The sequence below is a fragment of the Triticum urartu genome, chromosome 7A (genome assembly GCF_056163025.1).
Source record: "Triticum urartu cultivar PI428250 chromosome 7A, HENAU_Tu73, whole genome shotgun sequence".
In the NCBI taxonomy this organism is placed as follows: Eukaryota; Viridiplantae; Streptophyta; class Magnoliopsida; order Poales; family Poaceae; genus Triticum; species Triticum urartu.
The window spans coordinates 469,502,696-469,525,684 of NC_141879.1; positions in this window are offsets into that span (position 1 = coordinate 469,502,696).

Sequence of the window (22,989 nt, forward strand, 5' to 3'; positions counted from 1 at the left end):
TTTTCAGTCGCCTTGATCCATTCTTGGTTTTTTGTCGAGTGAGTTTCTTTACTTGAAAAGCTCCGAGTGACGGTGTGGAGGAGATCTTCCGTCTGACAAGTTGTTCTGCTGCCCACGGATTTCAATTCATGGGATTCGAATTTTGGGAAGCGCGCGGGACGGGGGAGGCGCGCGACTGTTGCGGGATTTGACAGGATCGTCCAGGCCTACCAGTCAGCCACTCGGAAGTAACATCATATAAGGCGTCAGACCGGGGTTTCTTGAACAGTGCATTCTCATTTCCTCTCCTCCTCTTCAGGCTTCTTCGTTGCGCTCGTTCTCGCCCTAGCGCTGCTGCTCTGTACGTGTCCCGCCGGCGACGATGGGGAAGGAGAAGACAGCGGCTCTGGAGCGGGCGAAGAAGGCGATGGCAAAGGCGAAGGGGAAGGCGACCAGTCGGGGTGGATCTTCCTCACGAGGCGGCCTGCCGAAGGGCTGGATCCAGGGCGACTGGATCCGCTCGACGATCCGCCAAGAAGACCTCAACGACCTAGCCGACGGAGGACTGATCCCCCATGGATCGGCGCGGCTTCCAGGGAAGGAATCCGAGCCGCAACCTCGGGAGGGTGAGCGCGTTCTCCTTGCCACCCACGTCGACCGTGGGTTTTCCTTGCCTCCCCACCCTTTCTTTCGGGGATTTCTGAATTTCTTTGGGGCACAACTCCACCACTTCACTCCCAACATAATTGTGTATCTCGCTGCTTTCGTGTCTTTGTGCGAGAATTTCTTGGGTTGTCGGCCTCACTGGGTCTTTTCAAGCACATTTTCACCTGTCGTTCTCAGACGGTGAAAAAGGCCAATCCGAGTGATGAGAGAACACAAGTGATTCAGATGTGCGGGGGTCTTGGTGTTCAGATGAGAGGGAAAAGTTACTTTCCGGCCATGATTCTTCCCGACTCGGTCCGCGGATGGCAGTCGACCTGGTTTTACTGCAAAGACCAGCCGACGCCAGGGCAGTCGACTGGCCTCCCTCCTTTTACCATGGACCGAGTGAGGAAACCCTCCTCTTTGAAGGTGATCCCGGAGGAGAATGCACAAGTTAGGGTGCTGGTCGAACGAGTGGTCCAGCTTATCCGTGACGGGGTCACTAGTATGGATCTCTTGGAGGTTTTCCTTCGGCGGCGCATCCAGCCTCTTCAAGCTCGAGACCATCCGATGTGGATGTATTCGGGTCTTGACGACACCACTTGGATTCACCCGGAGGAGGTCGATGACGACACACTGGAGGGGTGGCTGTCGGGCATCACCGGAAACAAGGACAACCCCAGGGGAGCCAGGAGAGTTCCTCCATTCGACCAGTCCCATGATCCAGAAAAGGTCCAATTCTGAGCTTTTGATTATAATCTGAACTCACTCGCGCAGCTGTCTATACTGCGTCGACTGACTTTATTCTTCCTGCTTTCTTTCAGGCCCTTATCGAAATGTACTCAGTGCCCAACGGAGAGCAAGAGCAAGACCCGGAAGGAGAGGCGAGCGGCGGCGACAGTGGCGAATGGCATTCTGACGGAGAAGAGGACGAAGAAAACGACGACTCAAGTGACGAAGAAGAAGTCGAGTCGCCTCCTCGCAGGGAGAGGCGATCCAAGCTTGACCAAGAACGACCGAGCGCCCGTGAAAAGGCGATTGCTCAGACTGGTCAGTCTTCAAAGCGTCCTCGGACATCTTCGCCAACCCCAACTGAAAAAGTGTCAAAGCATCTCAAAGTTGCAGAGCAGAAGCCTCGGAAGGCGTTGCCGAAGATTAAGATTGATATCCCCGTCGCTTCTGCGTGAGTGTCTCCCTTTGTATTCACTCGATGCTCCGTGCTGTTTATTTTTTCTTGATTTAACCAGACGAACTTTGGAACTGGCAGCGCTGCTAATTCCGGGACCTCAGCTTACAGAGATGAGGATGAGGTAATGGAGGATACAATCACTTCCAATCTGGGTATGATTTCTGTCATTCTATCTTTATTTGGTCGACTCAACTGCAATGTGTACCATTAGGTGATGTGATTTTGGCGATTGATCTTTGAACAGCTCCTAACATTATTGACCTCCCCGATGATGATGATGAAGAGCCTGAGAGGCCTTTGACGAGGAAAATAGGAAAGCTCCTGCAAGCAAGGTGCCACAGTCGACGCCGATGATGGAACCAGTCGTTCAGGATGCTGGTGATGCCAATCGGGGTTCTGTTACCTTCACCGTACCATTGTCGAGTGCCCTGCCTTCTTCGTCGACTGCTCAAACTCCTGCCGACCCACCTTCAGTTTTTGTGATCCATCATGTCCCAGAGGACGAAGTGAATGCTGCCAAGGAAGCCATACGCCAGGCGGGCATTATGATGGAGAAGGTGAAGATGGTGCGGGACGCCAGTCAGGCCGCCTATGACGCCAGCTCGTCTCTCCAAAGCAATGTTCAGGTTAGTTGGTCACCGCTTGTTCTGTTAGGATATGCTATCTGAAGACTCTCTTTCCGAAAATCTTTGCATCTGTACACCCACTGGGTGCGTCGATTGAATTTTTGGACTACTGGGGGCACGCTGAGTGCACCCACTGGGTGTAGTCCCCGAGACTACAGTGGACTGCTGGCAGTCGACTGTAGTCTTTGTATTTTGATTCTTTCGCTCGATCTGGTCTGGCCGTGTCGAGTGTAAACCGAACCGGTGGGGGCACGCAAAGTGCACCCACTGGGTGTAGTCCCCGAGACTACGGTGGACTACGGGCAGTCGACCGTAGTCTTAGTATTTATTGTCTTTGTCGTTTTTCGCTGTAAAATAACTTCCCCTCCCTGATTTCAGAAATCTTGTGATCTTGGAGCTCGCTTTGCTGACTTGGAGAAACAGCAGATCCAGCTAAACCTTGACTTGGAATTGGCCAAGACAGAGCTGCAAAAGGCCAAGGACGACGCCAATGGTAAGACGAGCTTGTCGACTGGTTTGTCTTAGGCTTGAGTACCCTTCTGCTCTTTCTGAATCAAGCACCATTTCTTTGCAGAAAAACTGAACGAAGCGCTGGCGAAGAAGGATCAGGATTTGGCTGCTGCTCAAAAGAAAGCCGACGATAGAACCGCTCTGGCTGAACAGAAACTGGCTTCAGTCGGCCAATTGGAAGAAGAGAACGCCAAGACGAAATCTGCCCTGAACGAAGCCAACAAGGAGTGCACGCGCTTGAAGAAGGACAATGTCAACCTGTACAAGAAGATGGAAGGCATCGCTCGCAGGAGGGACGATCTGGAGAGCTATCTGAGGAGCCTTGCCAAGAAGTTGTTCATCAAGCTTGAAGGTATACATTTTGTTCCGACTGATGTTTTTTTTGTCAACTCAGCATACAAAAATTGACTTATCCTTGGATCGTGAATGCAGAGTTTTGCCAGAACTTCGAGGAGGAGACTGGGCGGATTGAGCCAGGTTTGGACCCCATCAACTCTCCCGTGAAAGATGAAACTGCCATGAATCTGCTCCGACTGGAATCCCGCATCGACGGTGTTGTGGACTACTTGGCTCAACTGAAGGTCGCCACGTCATGGATCGACACGGCACTTTGGCCAGGGGCCACGCTCCAGAATGATCTGGAATCTCTGATGACTCGACTGAACGAGATCCCTGGCCGAGTGCAAGAATGGAAGAAATCATCCGCCCGGTGTGGTGCTGATGTGGAACTGTCCCTGGTGCGAGTCCATTGCAAGGAGGCTCGTGAAGACAAGCTGGTAGCACTCAAGGTCGCCAACACCCAGAGGCATGACTTCCGATCTTTTATGGAGACTTTTATTGCTGTAGCCACTCGGATCGTCGACGGCGTCGACCTGGACGAGTTCGTCGAGCCTGCCAGTCCTCCTCCTGCGGAGTGAATAAACTTTTATGCCCCACCTTAAATTTGCCTCGGGATGCCGAGTGGTTTTTGTAACCGTTAAACTCTTTTGGGCTGAATGCCTGAGCACTTCGATCTGCGGTCTGGAACCTTTAGGATTTATCTGAACTTGGTTTATCGTTGAATATCTTCATGAATTCTCCGTCGAGTGGAAATTGTTCTTCACTCGAGACAACTTTTGTATTTGTGGCGAAGCTCCGAAGGAGAAGGTGGCAGTCGACCTGCACCTCGTCGTCCTTGCGGATTGGGATGGAGCGCACGTTGTATTTGTGGCGAAGCTCCCAAGGAGAAGGTGGTAGTCGACCTGCGCCTCGTCGTCCTTGCAGATTGGGATGGAGCGCACGTTGTATTTGTGGCGAAGCTCCCAAGGAGAAGGTGGCAGTCGACCTGCACCTCGTCGTCCTTGCGGATTGGGATGGAGCGCACGTTGTATTTGTGGCGAAGCTCCGAAGGAGAAGGTGGCAGTCGACCTGCACCTCGTCGTCCCTGCGGATTGGGATGTGTTTCGTACTTAGGCGAGTACTGGACTGCAGCTAAGCCTCCGAGTGGGAGGGTCGCTCTCCACTCGGTAGGATTTTTCAAACTCAGGCGAGTACTGGACTGCAGCTAAGCCCCCGAGTGGGAGGGTCGCTCTCCACTCGGTAGGATTTTTCAAACTTAGGCGAGTACTGGACCGCAGCTAAGCCCCCGAGTGGGAGGGTCGCTCTCCACTCGGTAGGATTTTTCAAACTTAGGCGAGTACTGGACCGCAGCTAAGCCCCCGAGTGGAAGGGTCGCTCTCCACTCGGTAGGATTTTTCAAACTTAGGCGAGTACTGGACTGCAGCTAAGCCCCCGAGTGGGAGGGTCGCTCTCCACTCGGTAGGATTTACAAACTTAGGCGAGTACTGGACCGCAACTAAGCCCCCGAGTGGGAGGGTCGCTCTCCACTCGGTAGGATTTTTCAAACTTAGGCGAGTACTAGACTGCAGCTAAGCCCCCGAGTGGGAGGGTCGCTCCCCACTCGGTAGGATTTTCAAATACTTAGGCGAGCACTGGACTGCAGCTAAGCCCCCGAGTGGGAGGCTAGCTCATCACTCGGTAGGATTTTCAAATACTTAGGCGAGTACTGGACTGCAGCTAAGCCCCCGAGTGGAAGGCTGGCTCACCACTCGGTAGGATTTTCAAATATTTAGGCGAGTACTGGACTGCAGCTAAGCCCCCAAGTGGGAGGCTGGCTCACCACTCGGTAGGATTTCCAAATACTTAGGCGAGTACTGGACTGCAGCTAAGCCCCCGAGTGGGAGGCTGGCTCCCCACTCGGTAGGATTTTCAAATACTTAGGCGAGTACTGGACTGCAGCTAAGCCCCCGAGTGGGAGGCTGGCTCCCCACTCGGTAGGATTTTTAAATACCTAGGCGAAACGGGTTCGCAGCTAAGCCTCCGAGTGGGAGGCTGGCTCCCCACTCGGTAGGATTTTCAAATACTTAGGCGAAACGGGTTCGCAGCTAAGCCTCCGAGTGAGAAGCTGGCTCACCACTCGGTAGGAAATTATTTTTACAAACTTAGGCGAAACGGATTCGCAGCTAAGCCACCCACTGGGGGATTTCTCACGCAAACAAAAACAATAACAATCACTGGGAAAATTATAACGCTCTTGTCTTTGATAAATAAACTACATAAGTTTTTCTTATTACATCTCATCCGAGTGAGAATTCAAGTATAAAAGGGGCGGAGCAGCTCCGCATTCCAGGCTCATGGCTCATCAATCTGGCGATCGACATTATAAATGTGGTACGCTCCATTGTGGAGGACTCTGGTGACTATGAAGGGACCTTCCCAAGTAGGAGCGAGTTTGTGTGGTTTCTGTTGATCCACTCGGAGGACCAAGTCTCCTTCTTGGAAGGCTCGACTCTTCACATTTCTGGCATGGAATCGACGCAAGTCCTGCTGATAGATAGTCGATCGGATCATGGCCATTTCTCTTTCTTCTTCCAGGAGGTCGACTGCGTCCTGCCAGGCTTGTTCTGCTTCATCTTCAGAGTAGAGCTCGACTCGGGGTGCATTGTGAAGTAGGTCACTCGGCAAAACTGCTTCGGCTCCGTAGACCAGAAAGAATGGGGTTCTTCCAGTCGATCGGTTCCGGGTTGTCCTCAATCCCCAAAGAACTGATGGAAGCTCGTCGACCCATGCACCTGCTGCGTGCTTGAGATCACGCATCAGTCGGGGTTTCAGTCCTTTGAGAATTAAGCCGTTTGCTCTTTCTGCTTGTCCATTCAACTGGGGGTGAGCGACTGAAGCGTAGTCGACTCGTGTGCCTTGAGAGGCGCAAAAGGCTCTGAATTTGTCAGAATTGAAGTTTGACCCATTGTCAGTGATGATGTTGTGCGGAACTCCATATCTGAATATCAACTCTCTGATGAAACTGATAGCAGCGCAAGCATCAAGATTCTTGATAGGCTTAGCTTCAATCCATTTGGTGAACTTGTCGACTGCTACTAGCACATGAGTGAAGCCGCTCCTGCCCGTTCTCAGTGGTCCAACCATGTCTAATCCCCAAACGGCGAAGGGCCAGACGAGTGGAATGGTTTTCAGGGCTGACGCGGGTTTGTGTGACATATTGGAGTAAAACTGACATCCTTCACATTTGTCGACTATCTCTTTTGCCATTTCATTCGCCCTTGGCCAATAGAATCCCGCTCGGTATGCTTTAGCCACAATGGTCCGAGAGGACGCATGATGACCACAGGTCCCCGAGTGGATATCATCAAGGATTATCTGACCTTCTTCTGGTGGTATACACTTCTGACTGACTCCAGTCGCACTTTCTCTATACAACTGTCCCTTTATGACTGTAAAGGCCTTGGATCGACGGACGATCTGTCGAGCCTCTTCTTCGTCCTCTGGGAGTTCTTTCCTTAGCATGTACGCGATGTACGGTACCGTCCAGTCAGGAGTGATGACAAAAACTTCCATGATCAGGTCGACCACAGCTGGAACTTCAACTTCAATCGGATCCGTGGCACTTTTTGGCTGCGGGGCTTCTTCAGTGAAGGGATCTTCCTGAACTGATGGTGTGTGGATGTGTTCCAAAAACACATTGCTGGGAATGGCTTCTCTTTTGGAACCTATTTTCGCCAAATCATCAGCTGCTTGATTTTTCAGTCGGGGTATGTGATGAAGTTCTAACCCCTCGAATTTCTTCTCTAGCTTTCTCACCGCATTGCAATAACCAGTCATGGCTGGACTTCTGACTCCCACTCCTTCATCACTTGATTAACCACAAAATCTGAGTCGCCATAGACCATGAGGCGACGGACGCCGAGTGAAATGGCCATGCGCAACCCATATAAAAGTGCTTCATATTCTGCTTCATTATTGGAGGAATCGAAGTGGATTTGAAGAACATATCTGAGCTTATCTCCTCGGGGGGAGACCAATACTACGCCGGCACCGGAACCATTCATCATTTTGGAACCATCAAAGAACATGGTCCAATGCTCCGAGTGAACCTGAGTCGGCAGTTGTTGCTCAATCCACTCGGCGACGAAATCTGCTATTGCTTGGGACTTGATAGCTTTCTTTGCCTCAAACTTGATATCTAGAGGAAGGAGTTCAATCGCCCATTTTGCCACTCGACCAGTTGCATCTCTGTTGTGTAGGATCTCTGACAATGGAGCGTCGCTGACGACTGTAATGGAATGATCAGAGAAGTAGTGAGCAACCTTCTTTGTGGTCATATAAATCCCATATACAAGCTTCTGATAATGAGGATATCTTTGCTTCGACGGGGTCAAAACTTCAGAAATATAATATACTGGGCGCTGAACTTTGAAGGCTTTTCCTTCTTCCCGCTCGACTGTAAGTACCGTACTGATGACTTGTCTCGTGGCTGCGATGTAAAGCAGCAAAGGCTCTTTGCTGATTGGGGCAGCAAGCACCGGCTGGGTGGAGAGCAGAGCTTTGAGCTCTGCAAACGCTGCATCAGCTTCAGGAGTCCACTCGAACTTGTCTGACTTCTTCATCAATCGGTAAAGAGGCAATGCCTTTTCACCGAGATGAGAGATGAATCGACTTAAAGTGGCCAAGCAACCAATAAGCTTCTAGACGTCGTGCACTCGCATAGGACGTTTCATCCGGAGTATAGTACCGACTTTTTCTGGACTGGCGTCGATTCCCCGTTCGGAAACGAGAAAACCGAGTAACTTTCCGCCAGGAACTCCGAATGTGCACTTTGATGGATTAAGCTTGATATCATACCTCCTGAGGTTAGCAAAGGTTTCAGCAAGGTCAGTCAGCAGGTCGGAACCCTTCCGTGACTTGACCACAATATCATCCATGTATGCTTCCACATTCCGACTGATTTGAGTGAGCAAACACTTCTGAATCATCCTCATGAATGTGGCTCCGGCATTCTTGAGGCCGAATGGCATGGTAACATAACAGAAGGACCCGAATGGAGTGATGAAAGTTGTTTTGATCTCGTCAGGTCCATACAGATGGATCTGATGGTACCCGGAATAGGCGTCTAAAAAGACAGTCGGTCACATCCCGCAGTCGAGTTGACTATCTGGTCGATGTGGGGGAGAGGAAAATGATCTTTCGGGCAGGCCCGATTGATATGTTTAAAGTCAATGCACATGCGAAGTGACTTGTCCTTCTTGGGGACCATGACAACGTTGGCGAGCCACTCGGAGTGGTAAATCTCTCGGATGAACTCCGTTGCTAAGAGCCGAGCCACCTCCTCACCAATAGCCTTTCTCTTCTGGACGGTGGACCGTCGGAGATGTTCTTTGACAGGTTTCACTTTTGAGTTGACTCGTAGGCGGTGCTCAGCCAGCCCCCAGGGAACACCCGGCATGTCAGAAGGCTTCCATGCAAAGATGTTCCAGTTCTCACAGAGGAACTGGATGAGCGCTTCTTCCTATTTGGAGTCGAGTGTTGTTGAGATATGAGTCGGAGCAGCACTGGGATCGGTCGGGTGAATGTGAACCGGCTTCGTTTCACCAGACGACTGAAAAGCTGATTCTGTAGCGGTCTTCTTGGCTCGCAACAAATCACTCGGGTCTGCAGTCTTCTGGTACTCCTGCAGCTCCACCACTGCCATTTGAGCATCAGCGATCTTTGAGCCTTTCTGAAAACACTCTTCTGCTTTCTTCCGATTGCCCGTAACAGTGATCACACCTTTGGGACCAGGCATCTTCAATTTGAGATACACATAACATGGTCGAGCCATGAAGCGTGCGTAAGCTGGCCTGCCCAAAATAGCGTGGTAAGCACTCTAGAAATCTACAACTTCGAACGTCAACTTTTCTTTGCGGTAATTCTTGGAATCACCGAAAACCACATCAAGAGCAATTTGGCCGAGTGACTTAGCCTTCTTCCCAGGAATGACTCCATGGAAACTCATGTTGCTGGTACTGAGTCTGGACATCGGAATGCCCATCCCTTTCAACGTCTCAGCATACAGTATGTTTAAACCACTGCCACCATCCATCAAGACTTTGGTCAGTCGAGTGCCTTCAACAACTGGGTCGACCACCAAAGCTTGCCTCCCAGGGGTGGCAATGTGCGTTGGGTGATCGGACTGGTCGAATGTGATGGCATTCTGAGACCACTTCAGATAACTGGGTGTCGCCGGAGCAACCATATTCACCTCACGATTGATAACTTTCAGTCGACTTTTGCTTTCAACATCAGCAAAAATCATCAAGGTGGAATTGACCTGGGGGTATCCATCATCACTGTCTTCCTTGTCCTCAACTTTGTCCGACTCCTTTTCCTTATCTTTGGGCTATTTGCCCTGGAACTACTGGATCAAGAGCCGACACTGTCGAGTGGTATGTTTCGGGTAAATGAGCTTACCCTCTTCATCTTTCTTGGTGTGGATGTGACATGGCAAATCCAACACATCATTTCCGTCTTGGTCTTTAACTTTCTTGGGGTTCCAAGGCCCTTTGGGTTTCCCCTTAAACTTTCCTTGAGTTACAACCAAGGCTTCCCCAGGAGCAGCTGGCTCGGCTTTCCGCTTCTGTTTCCGATTGGAATTTCCTCCTCCGGTTTCTTGGGCGACTGACTTGTGCTTGCCACTCCGGAGTCGATCCTCATCTTCACCATTAGCATACTTGGTGGCAATCTCCATCATCCGATTCAGAGACATGTCTCCAGTTCGACCAAATTTCAGATTCAGTTCTCTGTACTTGACGCCTTCTTTGAAGGCACAGACTGCTTGGTGATCAGGCACATTCTCTACCATGTGATGTAACGTGATCCATCTCTGGATGTAATCCCTCAAGGTTTCATTCGACTTCTGCACGCAAGAACGCAGTTCCGTCAGCCCCGCCGGTCGCTTGCATGTTCCTTTAAATGTGGTGACAAACACTCGGGCGAGATCTTCCCAAGTGTAGATGCTGTTGGGTGCTAACTGATTCAGCCACGCTCTGGCCGAGCCCTCCAACATGAGAGGCAGGTGCTTCATGGCCACTTCTTCATTGCCACCGCCAATCTGGATAGCCACTCGGTAGTCTTCAAGCCAAGTATCGGGCTTGGACTCACCAGTGAACTTACTGACTCCAGTCGCCAACCTGAAGTTGGGTGGAATCACAGCGGCCCTGATGGCTCTACTAAAGCACTCTGGCCCCGAAACATGTACTCTGCTGCTGGCAGGTGCATCCCTGTCGTGACCTTCTCGGTGAGCTCTGTTCCTGTCGATCAAACCTTGAACGAGAATGGACCTCGCATCAAAGCCTGGTTCCCTGGGGTCGACTGGAATCCTTCGCCCAACACTATGAGGGCGCCTGTCATCCTGCTGTCGAGGCACATACGATCCACTCCTCGGGGGAGGGGTGGACGCTCGACGTCGATCGTCACGATCGAATCGGTGATCATACTGCTCACGGTTTCCATACTGATCACGCCGGTCCCCACATCCCTCACGCCTCGGGGGCGATCTTGGGCTATGAGCCAACTGGACTGTGTCTGCAGCAATGGATCTGCTATGAATCCTGTTCCGCGACTGAGAAACAGCGGAATTCTGGTCTCCTTCTACCCGGAGTAACGATCTGCAGCAAGCCTCTGCCAGCCTCTGACTGGGAAGGCTGAATCGACTCTGCTATACGGGCTGCAGCTGCTAAATTCTGAATCGGAGTTCGATATACCTGCGGGGGCGGAAAGAGCTGACGTTGACTGGATTCTGGAACCCGTTGTCGCGCACGCTCGTCGAGTGCTCGCTGGAGGTTCTCTAGTCGAGTGCGCTCAGCCAAGTTTGCCAGGCGCGCGTCCTCCAAGGCACGAGCCTCGGGGGTTTCTCCAACGATAGGAGTGTGTAGTGCATCCATGTTCTGGCGATGAAGTTCTTCTCTCTGCAGCGACATGAGAGGCTCGGGAAGATATTCCTCATGGGGATGCGACGGGTCGCCTCCACCTGCGCCTCCGTCGGTGCGGTGAAAACCGGGAGGACTGCGCGGTCCATCAAGCATAAGAATCTCTGCCGCCGGATCACTACTGTCGCACTCGGATGCGGTCTCTGCGGAGCCAGTCGAACAGGCCGTAGAGGGATTCGTTGGGCTCGATCGCCGCGACTTGAGGGGTGGCCGACTGGCGTGCCACCGCGTGTCTCACCCACCGCTGAAGTCTCGATCGACCGGAGCGCTTGCGCCGGCGGGAAACAGGGAGGGAGGACAACACAGGGGCCGACCGATAATGGGTCGACGGTTGCCGCAAGAGGACGCCGCGGACGCACGTGCGAAAGTGCGTTGCCCCGCGGACAGGCAGTGCGTCGACGTCGAGCGGAGCTTCCTGAAGCCAAGCGGAGTCGTCGGTGATGAACGTGAGCGCGCCGAGACGGATCTCGCGGCCTTCCACCAAAACTCCGCCAGAAACCATGATGATTTGGATCGGAAAAGATCGCAACTCCTCCAACAAATCGCTAAGACACCTGCCCCATGATGGGCGCCAACTGTCGTGGTTCTAAGTCTGACAGTAATGTAGGGGGGTAGGTATGGAGAGGCAAGATCTTAGCTATGGAGTAGTTGTAAGCACACGAGGTTTACGAGTTCAGGCCCTTCTCGGAGGAAGTAATAGCCCTACGTCTCGGAGCCCGGAGGCGGTCGACTGGATTATGTGTGTATGAATTACAGGGGTGCGAACCCTTTACACTAAGGAGGGGGTGGCTTATATAGAGTTCGCCAGACCCCTCCGGCCCTCAGTTATGCAGGGTTTTAAGTACATTAAGGTCGGGCGTTACTGGTAACGCCCCTAATAAAGTGCTATGATGACCATAAAAGCTAGTTAGTGACCGACCATTAGCGTGCGGAGTGACTTTAGGTCTCCCGGCCGTCGAGTGGTTGGATCTTGGTCGAGTGATTGCTTCTTGGTCGAGTGTCTTCGAGTCTGTCGAGTGGAACACCTCCAAGTCGATTGAAAGGTGATTTCTTCTAGAGATTTCCTTGGGTAGGGCAGTAAGGACAAGTCCATGACCCTACCCTAGGTACATAGCTTCATCACCTGTGTCAGCTAGAAATCAATCAAAGACTACTTTTACATGCCCTTTTGGTACTTTTGCTTATAGACGTATGCCTTTTGGTTTATGTAATGCACCTGCTACCTTTCAAAGATGCATGATGCCATATTCTCTGACTTTTGTGAAAAGATTTGTGAGGTTTTCATGGACGACTTTTCCATCTATGGCTCCTCTTTTGATGATTGCTTGAGCAATCTTGATCGAGTTTTGCAGAGATGTGAAGAAACTAATCTTGTCTTGAATTTGGAAAAGTGTCGCTTTATGGTTAATGAAGGTATTGTCTTGGGGCATAAAGTTCTGAAAGAGGTATTGAAGTTGATAAAGCCAAGGTTGATGCTATTGAAAAGATGCCATGTCCCAAGGACATCAAAGCTATAAGAAGTTTCCTTGGTCACGCCGGATTTTACAGGAGGTTCATTAAGGACTTCTCAAAAATTTCCCGGCCTCTGACTAATTTACTACAAAAAGATACACCATTTGTCTTTGATGATGATTGTGTAGAAGCATTTGAAATACTTCAGAAAGCATTAGTCTCTGCACCTGTTGTTCAGCCACCTGATTGGAATTTACCCTTTGAAATTATGTGTGATGCTAGTGATTATGTTGTAGGTGCTGTTCTAGGGCAAAGAGTTGATAAGAAATTAAATGTTATTCATTATGCTAGTAATACTCTAGACAATGCTCAAAGAAATTATGCTACTACTGAAAAAGAGCTTTTAGCAGTTGTATTTGCTTGTGATAAGTTGAGATCTTATATTGTTGATTCTAAAGTAACTATTCAAACTGATCATGCTGCTATTAAATACCTTATGGAAAAGAAAGATGCTAAACCTAGACTTATTAGATGGGTTCTCTTGCTACAAGAATTTGATTTGCATATTGTTGATAGAAAGGGAGCTGAGAACCCCGTTGCAGACAACTTGTCTAGGTTATAAAATATTCTTGATGACCCACTACCTATTAATGATAGCTTTCCTGATGAACAATTAAATGTTATAAGTACTTCTCGTAGTACTCCATGGTATGCTGATTATGCTAATTATGTTGGAAATATGCCCTAGAGGCAATAATAAATTGGTTATTATTATATTTCCTTGTTCATGATAATCGTTTTTATCCATGCTAGAATTGTATTGATAGGAAACTCAGATACATGTGTGGATACATAGACAACACCATGTCCCTAGTAAGCCTCTAGTTGACTAGCTCGCTGATCAATAGATGGTTACGGTTTCCTGACCATGGACATTGGATGTCGTTGATAACGGGATCACATCATTAGGAGAATGATGTGATGGACGAGACCCAATCCTAAGCCTAGCACAAAGATCGTGTAGTTCGTATGCTAAAGCTTTTCTAATGTCAAGTATCATTTCCTTAGACCATGAGATTGTGCAACTCCCGGATACCGTAGGAGTGCTTTGGGTTTACCAAATGTCACAACGTAACTGGGTGGCTATAAAGGTTCACTACAGGTATCTCCGAAAGTGTTTGTTGGGTTGGCACGAATCGAGACTGGGATTTGTCACTCCGTGTAACGGAGAGGTATCTTTGGGCCCACTCGGTAGGACATCATCATAATGTGCACAATGTGACCAAGGAGTTGATCACGGGATGATGTGTTATGGAACGAGTAAAGAGACTTGCCGGTAATGAGATTGAACAAGGTATCGAGATACCGACGATCGAATCTCGGGCAAGTATCGTACTGATAGACAAAGGGAATTGTATACGGGATTAATTGAATCCTTGACATCATGGTTCATCCGATGAGATCATCGTGGAACATGTGGCAGCCAACATGGGTATCCAGATCCCGCTGTAGGTTATTGACCGGAGAGTTGTCTCGGCCATGTTTGCATGACTCCCGAACCCGTAGGGTCTACACACTTAAGGTTTGATGACGCTGGGGTTATAGGGAAAGTATGTACGCGGTTACCGAATGTTGTTCGGAGTCCCGGATGAGATCCCGAACATCACGAGGAGTTCCGGAATGGTCCGGAGGTAAAGATTGATATATAGGAAGTATGGTTTTGGCCACCGGAAGTGTTCCGGGCATCACCGGTAGTGTACCGGGACCACCGGATGGGTCCGGGGGTCCACCAGGTGGGGCCACCAGCCCCGGACGCCTACATGGGACAATAGTGGGAAGGGACCAGCCCCTAGGTAGGCTGGGGTGCCTCCCACCAAGGCCCAAGGCGCAAGGGAGAGTGGGAGGGGGCAAACCCTAGGTCCAGATGGGCCTTAAGGCCCAACCTAGGTGCGCCCCCCTCTCTCCCCCCTTGACCGCAACCCTAGATGGGTTTTGGGGCTGCCGCCACCCCTAGGGAGGGAACCCTAGATGGGGGCGCAGCCCCTCCCCTTCCCCTATATATACTTGAGGTATTGGGGGCTGCAACACATGCGAGATCATCTCCCTCTTGGCGCAGCCCTACCTCTCTCCCTCCTCGTCTCTCGTAGTGCTTGGTGAAGCCCTGCTGGAGTTCCGCGTTCCTCCACCGCCACCACGCCTTCGTGCTGCTGCTGGACGGATTCTTCCCCAACCTCTCCTTCTCCCCTTGATGGATTAAGGCATAGGAGACGTCACCGGGCTGCACGTGTGTTGAACGCGGAGGCGCCGTGGTTCGGCGCTTAGATCGGAATCAACCGCGATCTGAATCGCTACGAGTACAACTCCTTCATCCGCGTTCTTGCAACGCTTCCGCTTAGCGATCTACAAGGGTATGTAGATGCACTCCCCTTCCCCTCGTTGCTAGATTACTCCATAGATTGATCTTGGTGATGCGTACAAAATTTTAAATTTCTGCTACGATCCCCAACAAATTATATTGTTGCTAAGTTTATACCACCTAGCTTCACATACCAGCAAAAGAAAAAGTTTTTCTATGATTTAAGACACTAATTTTGGGATGACCCACATCTTTATAAAGAAGGAGTAGATGGTGTTATTAGACGTTGTGTACCTGAGCATGAACAGGAACGGATCCTACGCAAGTGTCATTCCGAGGCTTATGGAGGACACCACGCTGGAGATAGAACTGCACATAAGGTATTGCAATCTGGTTTTTATTGGCCTACTCTCTTCAAGGATGCCCGTAAGTTTGTCTTGTCTTGTGATTAATGTCAAAGAATTGGTAACATTAGTAGACGTCAAGAAATGCCTATGAATTATTCTCTTGTTATTGAACCGTTTGATGTTTGGGGCTTTGATTATATGGGACCTTTTCCTGCCTCTAATGGATACACACATATTTTAGTTGCTGTTGATTACATTACTAAGTGGGTAGAAGCTATTCCAACTAGTAGTGCTGATCATAACACTTCTATTAAAATGCTTAAGGAAGTTATTTTCCCGAGGTTTGGAGTCCCTGGATATTTAATGACTGATGGTGGTTCACACTTTATTCATGGTGCTTTCCGTAAAATGCTTGCTAAATATGATGTTAATCATAGAATTGCATCTCCTTATCACCCTCAGTCTAGTGGTCAAGTAGAGTTGAGAAATAGAGAGCTCAAATTAATTTTGCAAAATACTGTTCATAGGTCTAGAAAGAATTGGTCCAAGAAACTTGATGATGCATTATGGGCTTATAGAACTGCATATAGAAATCCTATGGGTATGTCTCCGTATAAAATGGTTTATGGAAAAGCATGTCACTTACCTCTCGAACTAGAACATAAGGCATATTGGGCTATAAAGAGCTTAACTATGATTTTAAACTTGCCGGTGAGAAGAGGTTATTTGATATTAGCTCACTAGATGAATGGAGAACTCAAGCTTATGAAAATGCCAAGTTGTTTAAAGAAAAAGTTAAAAGATGGCATGACAAAAGGATACAAAAGAGTGAGTTTAATGTAGGTGATTATGTATTGCTATACAACTCTCGTTTAAGATTTTTTGCAGGAAAACTTCTCTCTAAATGGGAAGGCCCCTACGTTATAGAGGAGGTCTATCATTCTGGTGCCATAAAAATCGACAACTTCGAGGGCACAAATCCGAAGGTGGTAAACGGTCAAAGAATCAAACATTATATCTTAGGTAATCCCATAAATGTTGAAACCAATATTATTGAAACCGTAACCCCGAGGGAATACATAAGGGACACTTTCCGGAATGTTTCAGACTCCGAAAAGGAATAGGCATGTGGTACGCTAAGTAAACCGACTCCAAAACAATTTTTAAGGCAATATTTCTCTGTTTTGGAATATTTAGAAAAATAGATAAATAAGTAGCAGTCCGGGAAGGACACGAGGGCCTCACGAGGGTGGTGGGCGCGCCCTACCCCTCTAGGCACGCCCCCTACCTCGTGAACACCTCGTGTGCCTTCCGGACTCCGTTTTCTTGCACGTTACGTATTTTTCTCGGTAAAAATTTATTATATAATCTCCCGAAGGTTTTGACTCCCGTATCACGCAAATATCCTCTGTTTTTGTTTCGAGCTGTCCCGTTGCAGATCAAATCAACATGTCTTCCCGGGATTCGGAAGGAGAAAGCTATGTGGATGATTACTTAGCAAATCCCAAGGTCTATGGAGATGTGGAACATGATGGATGGACCATGGAGGAAGAAGAGGACTATGAACCCAAGGGGAAGGAGGAGACGAGCTCAGATGAAGATGAAGCACCATTACCTCGACCAAAGGACATGCACGTGGAGTTCAAAAAGTCAAGTCTCCCTGATAGAGTAAAGAAACCCAAGTTCGAGTTTATCCCTTTTTGTCTCTTGCAGGAAAATAAGCAGGACCTATGCAAAAAGATATTAACCCTGGAGTGGGAGATTGATGATCTGAGGGATCAAAATGCCGTCCTCAAGCGCAAATTAAGGGAGAATCCTAAGCCATCAACTAAGCCAACATCACCACCACCTTCTTCACCAACAAAGAAGGAGATATGATCACATGGGTATGGGCACTCCCCTTGGCAACTGCCAAGCTTGGGGGAGGTGCCCCGGTATCGTATCACCATCACAACTCCTATCTTTATCGTTTTTCTTAGTTCGATCCTATTAGTAGTATCTTGATCTAGTAGAATAAAGTTTATGGCATGATCTAGTTTTGAGTTTTGCTTTTTGATCTCTCTATGTAATCGAGTCCATGAGCTATATATAATAAAGATTAGTGTTGAGTCAAGGGCTTGATTATTTTTCCATGATCTTGGGTGAATAAAAGAAAGAAGAAAATAATAAAAAGAAACAAAAAGTTCATATTGATCTTATTGAGAGTAATGACTTCACATAGAAAGAGTATGATGATTAAAAGTTGTTGGGAGTTGGCAAACATAGCTTTGGTCATTGTTGCAATTAATAGGAAGTAATAAGGAAAGAGAGGTTTTCACATATAGATATATTATCATTGGCATCTTTTATGATTGGGAGCACTCATTAAAATATGACATGCTAAAGAGTTGATGTTGGACAAGGAAGACAACGTAATGAGTTATGTCTTTCTTATATCTGAGATAAAGTATGTTGTCATGGATCCTCTAACTTGTTGAGCTTGCCTTTCCCCCTCATGCTAGCCAAATTCTCAGCACCAAGTAGAAATACTACTTGTGCTTCCAAATACCCTTAAACCAGTTTTTCCATGAGAGTCCACCATATCTACCTATGGATTGAGTAAGATCCTTCAAGTAAGTTGTCATCGATGCAAAGCAATAAAAATTTCTCTAAATATGTATGATTGATTGGTGTGGGAGAAATAAGCTTTATACGATCTTGTGATGTGGAAGTAATAAAAGCGACGGACTGCATAATAAAGGTTCATATCACAAGGGGCAATATAAAGTGACGTTCTTTCGCATTGAGATTTTGTGCATCCAACCATAAAAGCGCATGGCAACCTCTGCTTCCCTCTGCGAAGGGCCTATCCTTTATTATTATCTTCTACCTTATGCAAGAGTCATGGTGATCTTCACCTTTTCTTTTTCATTTTATCCTTTGGCAAGCTCAGCATGTTGGAAAGAACATGATATATATATATATATATATATATATATATATATATATCTAATTGGATGTAAGGGAGCATGAACCATTTTTGTTGACATTACCCTTGAGGTAAAAGGTTGTGGGGCAAAACTATAAGCCCCTATCTTTCTCTGTGTCCGATTAAAACTCCGTAACCACAAGTATTGCATGAGTGTTAGCAATTATGGAGGACTAAATGATAGTTGAGTATGTGGTCTTGCTTTTTAGCTCTGCATAGACTCTTTCCGATGTTATGATAAATTGCAATTGTTTCAATGACTGAGATTATAGTTTGTCGGAGCCCAATAAGGTTTATGATTTATACTTTTGCATTGTGAATAGATCATCACTTGAACATAAGTAATCATATGACAAAAGCTATATATGTTGCTGTTATGAGAATAATCATAATGCCTTCATGTCCGTATTTTTATTTTTATCGACGCCTCTACCTCTAAACATGAGGACATATTTATTGTTATCGGCTTTTCGCTTGAGGACAAGCGAGGTCTAAGCTTGGGGTAGTTGATACATCCATTTTGCATCATGCTTTTATATCGATATTTATTGAATTATGGACTGTTATTTCACTTTATGTCACAATACTTATGGCTATTCTCTCTTATTTTAGAAGGTTTACATAAGGAGGGAGAATGCCGACAGCTGGAATTCTGGGCTGGAAAAGGAGCAAATATTAGGGACCTATTCTGCGCAACTCCAAAAGTCCTGAAACTCCACGGAACATCTTAAAATAAATAAAGAAAAATCCTCGCCAAAGATGAAGGCCAGGGGGCCCACACCCTGCTCACGAGGGTGGGGGGCGCCCCCCTACCTCGTGGGCCCCCTGGTGGCTCTCCGACGTCCATCTTCTCCTATATGAAGTCTTTCAATGAGAAAAAAATCAGAAGGAACTTTTCGGGACGAGACTCCGCCGCCACGAGGCGGAACCTTGGCGGAACCAATCTAGAGCTCCGGCAGAGCTGTTCTGCCGGGGATACTTCCCTTCGTGAGGGGGAAATCATCACCATCGTCATCACCAATGCTCCTCTCATCAGGAGAGGGCAATCTCCATCAACATCTTCACCAGCACCATCTCATCTCCAAACCCTAGTTCATCTCTTGTATTCAATTCTTGTCTCAAAGTCCGGGATTGATGCTAGTAGGTTGCTAGTAGTGTTGATTACTCCTTGTAGTTGATGCTAGTTGGTTTATTTGGTGGAAGATCATATGTTCAGATCCTATATGCATATTATTACCCCTCTGATTGTGAACATGAATATGCTTTGTGAGTAATTACGTTTGTTCCTGAGGACAAGGGAGAAGTCTTGCTATTAGTAGTCATGTGAATTTGGTATTCGTTTGATATTTTGATAAGATGTATGTTGTCTAGCCTCTAGTGGTGTTATGTGAACGTCGACTACATAACACTTCACCATTATTTGGGCCTAGAGGAAGGCATTGGGAAGTAATAAGTAGATGATGGGTTGCTAGAGTGACAGAAGCTTAAACCCCAGTTTATGCGTTGCTTCGTAAGGGGCTGATTTGGATCCACATGTTTTATGCTATGGTTAGGTTTACCTTAATACTTTTGTTGTAGTTGCGGATGCTTGCAATAGAGGTTAATCATAAGTGGGATGCTTGTTCAAGTAAGAACAGCACCCAAGCACCGGTCCACCCACATATCAAATTATCAAAGTATCGAACGCGAATCATATGAACGTGATGAAAACTAGCTTGACGATATTCCCATGTGTCCTCGGGAGCGCTTTTCCTATTATAAGAGTTTGTTCCGGCTTGTCCTTTGCTACAAAAAGGATTGGGCCACCTTGCTGCACTTTATTTACTTTTGTTACTTGTTGCTCGTTACAATTTATCGTATCGCAAAACTATCTGTTACCACTTATTTCAGTACTTGCAGAGAATACCTTGCTGAAAACCGCTTATCATTCCCTTCTGCTCCTCGTTGGGTTTGACACTCTTACTTATGGAAAGGACTATGATAGATCCCCTATACTTGTGGGTCATAAGGGACTTCAGCTTTATCATATCTATAGAGCGAATTTACCTTTACTACCTGTGTCGGGATATCGGGATCAGGGGGTTCTTCAGTAAATAAAGAATTGAGATCATATGTTTCTTCAACAGGCGGTATATTAAGACCATGTATTTCTTCAATAGGAGGTAAATTCTTAACGTCTTCAGCTTTAATACCTTTTTCTTTCATAGATTTCTTTGCCTCTTGCATATCTTCGGGACTGAGGAATAGAACACCTCTCTTCTTCGGAGTTGGTTTAAGAATAGGCTCGGTAATTGGAGCAGGAGTTGGCTCAGGAGGTGCCCAATTATTTTCATTTGTCAACATATTATTCAATAGAATTTTAGCTTCATCCGGTGTTCTTACCCTGAAAAGAGAACCAGCACAACTATCCAGGTAATCTCTGGAAGCATCGATTAGTCCATTATAAAAGATATCAAGTATTTCAGGTTTCTTAAGAGGATGATCAGGCAAAGCATTAAGTAACTTGAGAAGCCTCCCCCAAGCTTGTGGGAGACTCTCTTCTTTAATTTGCACGAAGTTGTATATTTCCCTCAAAGCAGCTTGTTTCTTATGAGCAGGGAAATATTTAGCAGAGAAGTAATAAATCATATCCTGGGGACTACGCACACAACCAGGATCAAGAGAATTAAACCATATCTTAGCATCAGCCTTTAATGAGAACGGAAATATTTTGAGTATATAAAAGTAACGCGATCTCTCATCATTAGTAAACAGGGCAGCTATATCATTTAACTTAGTAAGATGTGCCACAACAGTTTCAGATTCATAGCCATAAAACGGATCAGATTCAACCAAAGTAACTATATCAGGATCAACAGAGAATTCATAATCCTTATCAGGAACACAAATAGGTGAAGTAGCAAAAGCAGGGTCGGGTTTCATCTTATCTCTAAGTGATTCTTTGTTCCATTTAACTAATAACCTCTTAAGCTCATATCTATCTCTGCAAGCTAAAATAGCGGCAGAAGATTCCATATCAAAAAGATAGCCCTGAGGAATAACAGGCATATTTTCATCATCGCTATCATCATCGTATTTAGATTCAATAATTTCTTTTTCTCTAGCCCTAGCAATTTGTTCATCAAGAAATTCACCAAGGGGCACAATAGTATCAGGCATAGGAGCAGTTTAATCATAAGTATCATGCATAGCAGAAGTGGCATCATCAATAACATGCGACATATCAGAACAAATAGCAGAAGCAGGTGTAGGTGTAGGTGTCGCTAGCTTACTCATAACATAAGGTGAATCAAGTGCAGAGCTAGATGGCAGTTCCTACCTCCCCTCGTAGTTGAGGGATAGATCTTGGTTTTTGGATCTCTCAAGTTCTTCATAGTGTCCAGCAGATATAAATCCCAAGTGACTCAAAGAATAGAGCTATGCTCCTCGGCAACGGAGCCGGAAATTTGTCTTGATAACCCACAAGTATAGGGGATCGCAACAGCTTTCGAGGGTAGAGTATTCAACCCAAATTTATTGATTCGACACAAGGGGAGCCAAAAAATATTCTCAAGTATTAGCAGCTGAGTTGTCAATTCAACCACAGCTGGAAACTTAGTATCTGCTGCAAAGTGTTTAGTAGCACAGTAATATGATAGCGGTGGTAGCGGCAACAAAAGTAAAGACAGCAAAAGTAATGTTTTTGGTATTTTGTAGTGATTGTAATAGTAGCAGCGGGAAAGTAAATAAGCGAGAACCAGTATATGGAAAACTCATAGGCACCGGATCAGTGATGGATAATTATGCCGGATGCGGTTCATCATGTAACAGTCATAACATAGGGTGACACAGAACTAGCTCCAATTCATCAATATAATGTAGGCATGTATTCCGTATATAGTCATACGTGCTTATGGAAAAGAACTTGCATGACATCTTTTGTCCTACCCCCCGTAGCAGCAGGGTCCTATTGGAAACTAAGGGATATTAAGGCCTCCTTTTAATAGAGAACCATAACAAAGCATTAGCACATAGTGAATACATGAACTCCTCAAACTATGGTCATCACCGGGAGTGGTCCCGATTATTGTCACTTCGGGGTTGCCGGATCATAACACATAGTAGGTGACTATAGACTTGCAATATCGGATCAAGAACTCATATATATTCATGAAAACATAATTGGTTCAGATCTGAAATCATGGCACTCGGGCCCTAGTGACAAGCATTAAGCATAGCAAAGTCATAGCAACATCAATCTCAGAACATTATGGATACTAGGGATCAAACCCTAACAAAACTAACTCGATTACATGATAAATCTCATCCAACCCATCACCGTCCAGCAAGCCTACGATGGAATTACTCACGCACGGCGGTGAGCATCATGAAATTGGTGATGGAGGATGGTTGATGATGACGACGGCGACGAATCCCCCTCTCCGGAGCCCCAAACGGACTCCAGATCAGCCCTCCCGAGAGGTTTTAGGTCTTGGCGGCAGCTCCGTATTGTAAAACGCGATGATTTCTTCTCTCTAATTTTTTTCTCTCCGAAAGCAAATATATAGAGTTGGAGTTGGCGTCGGAGGGCATCCAGGGGGCCCACGAGGTAGGGGGCGCGCCCTAGGGGGGGGGGCGCCC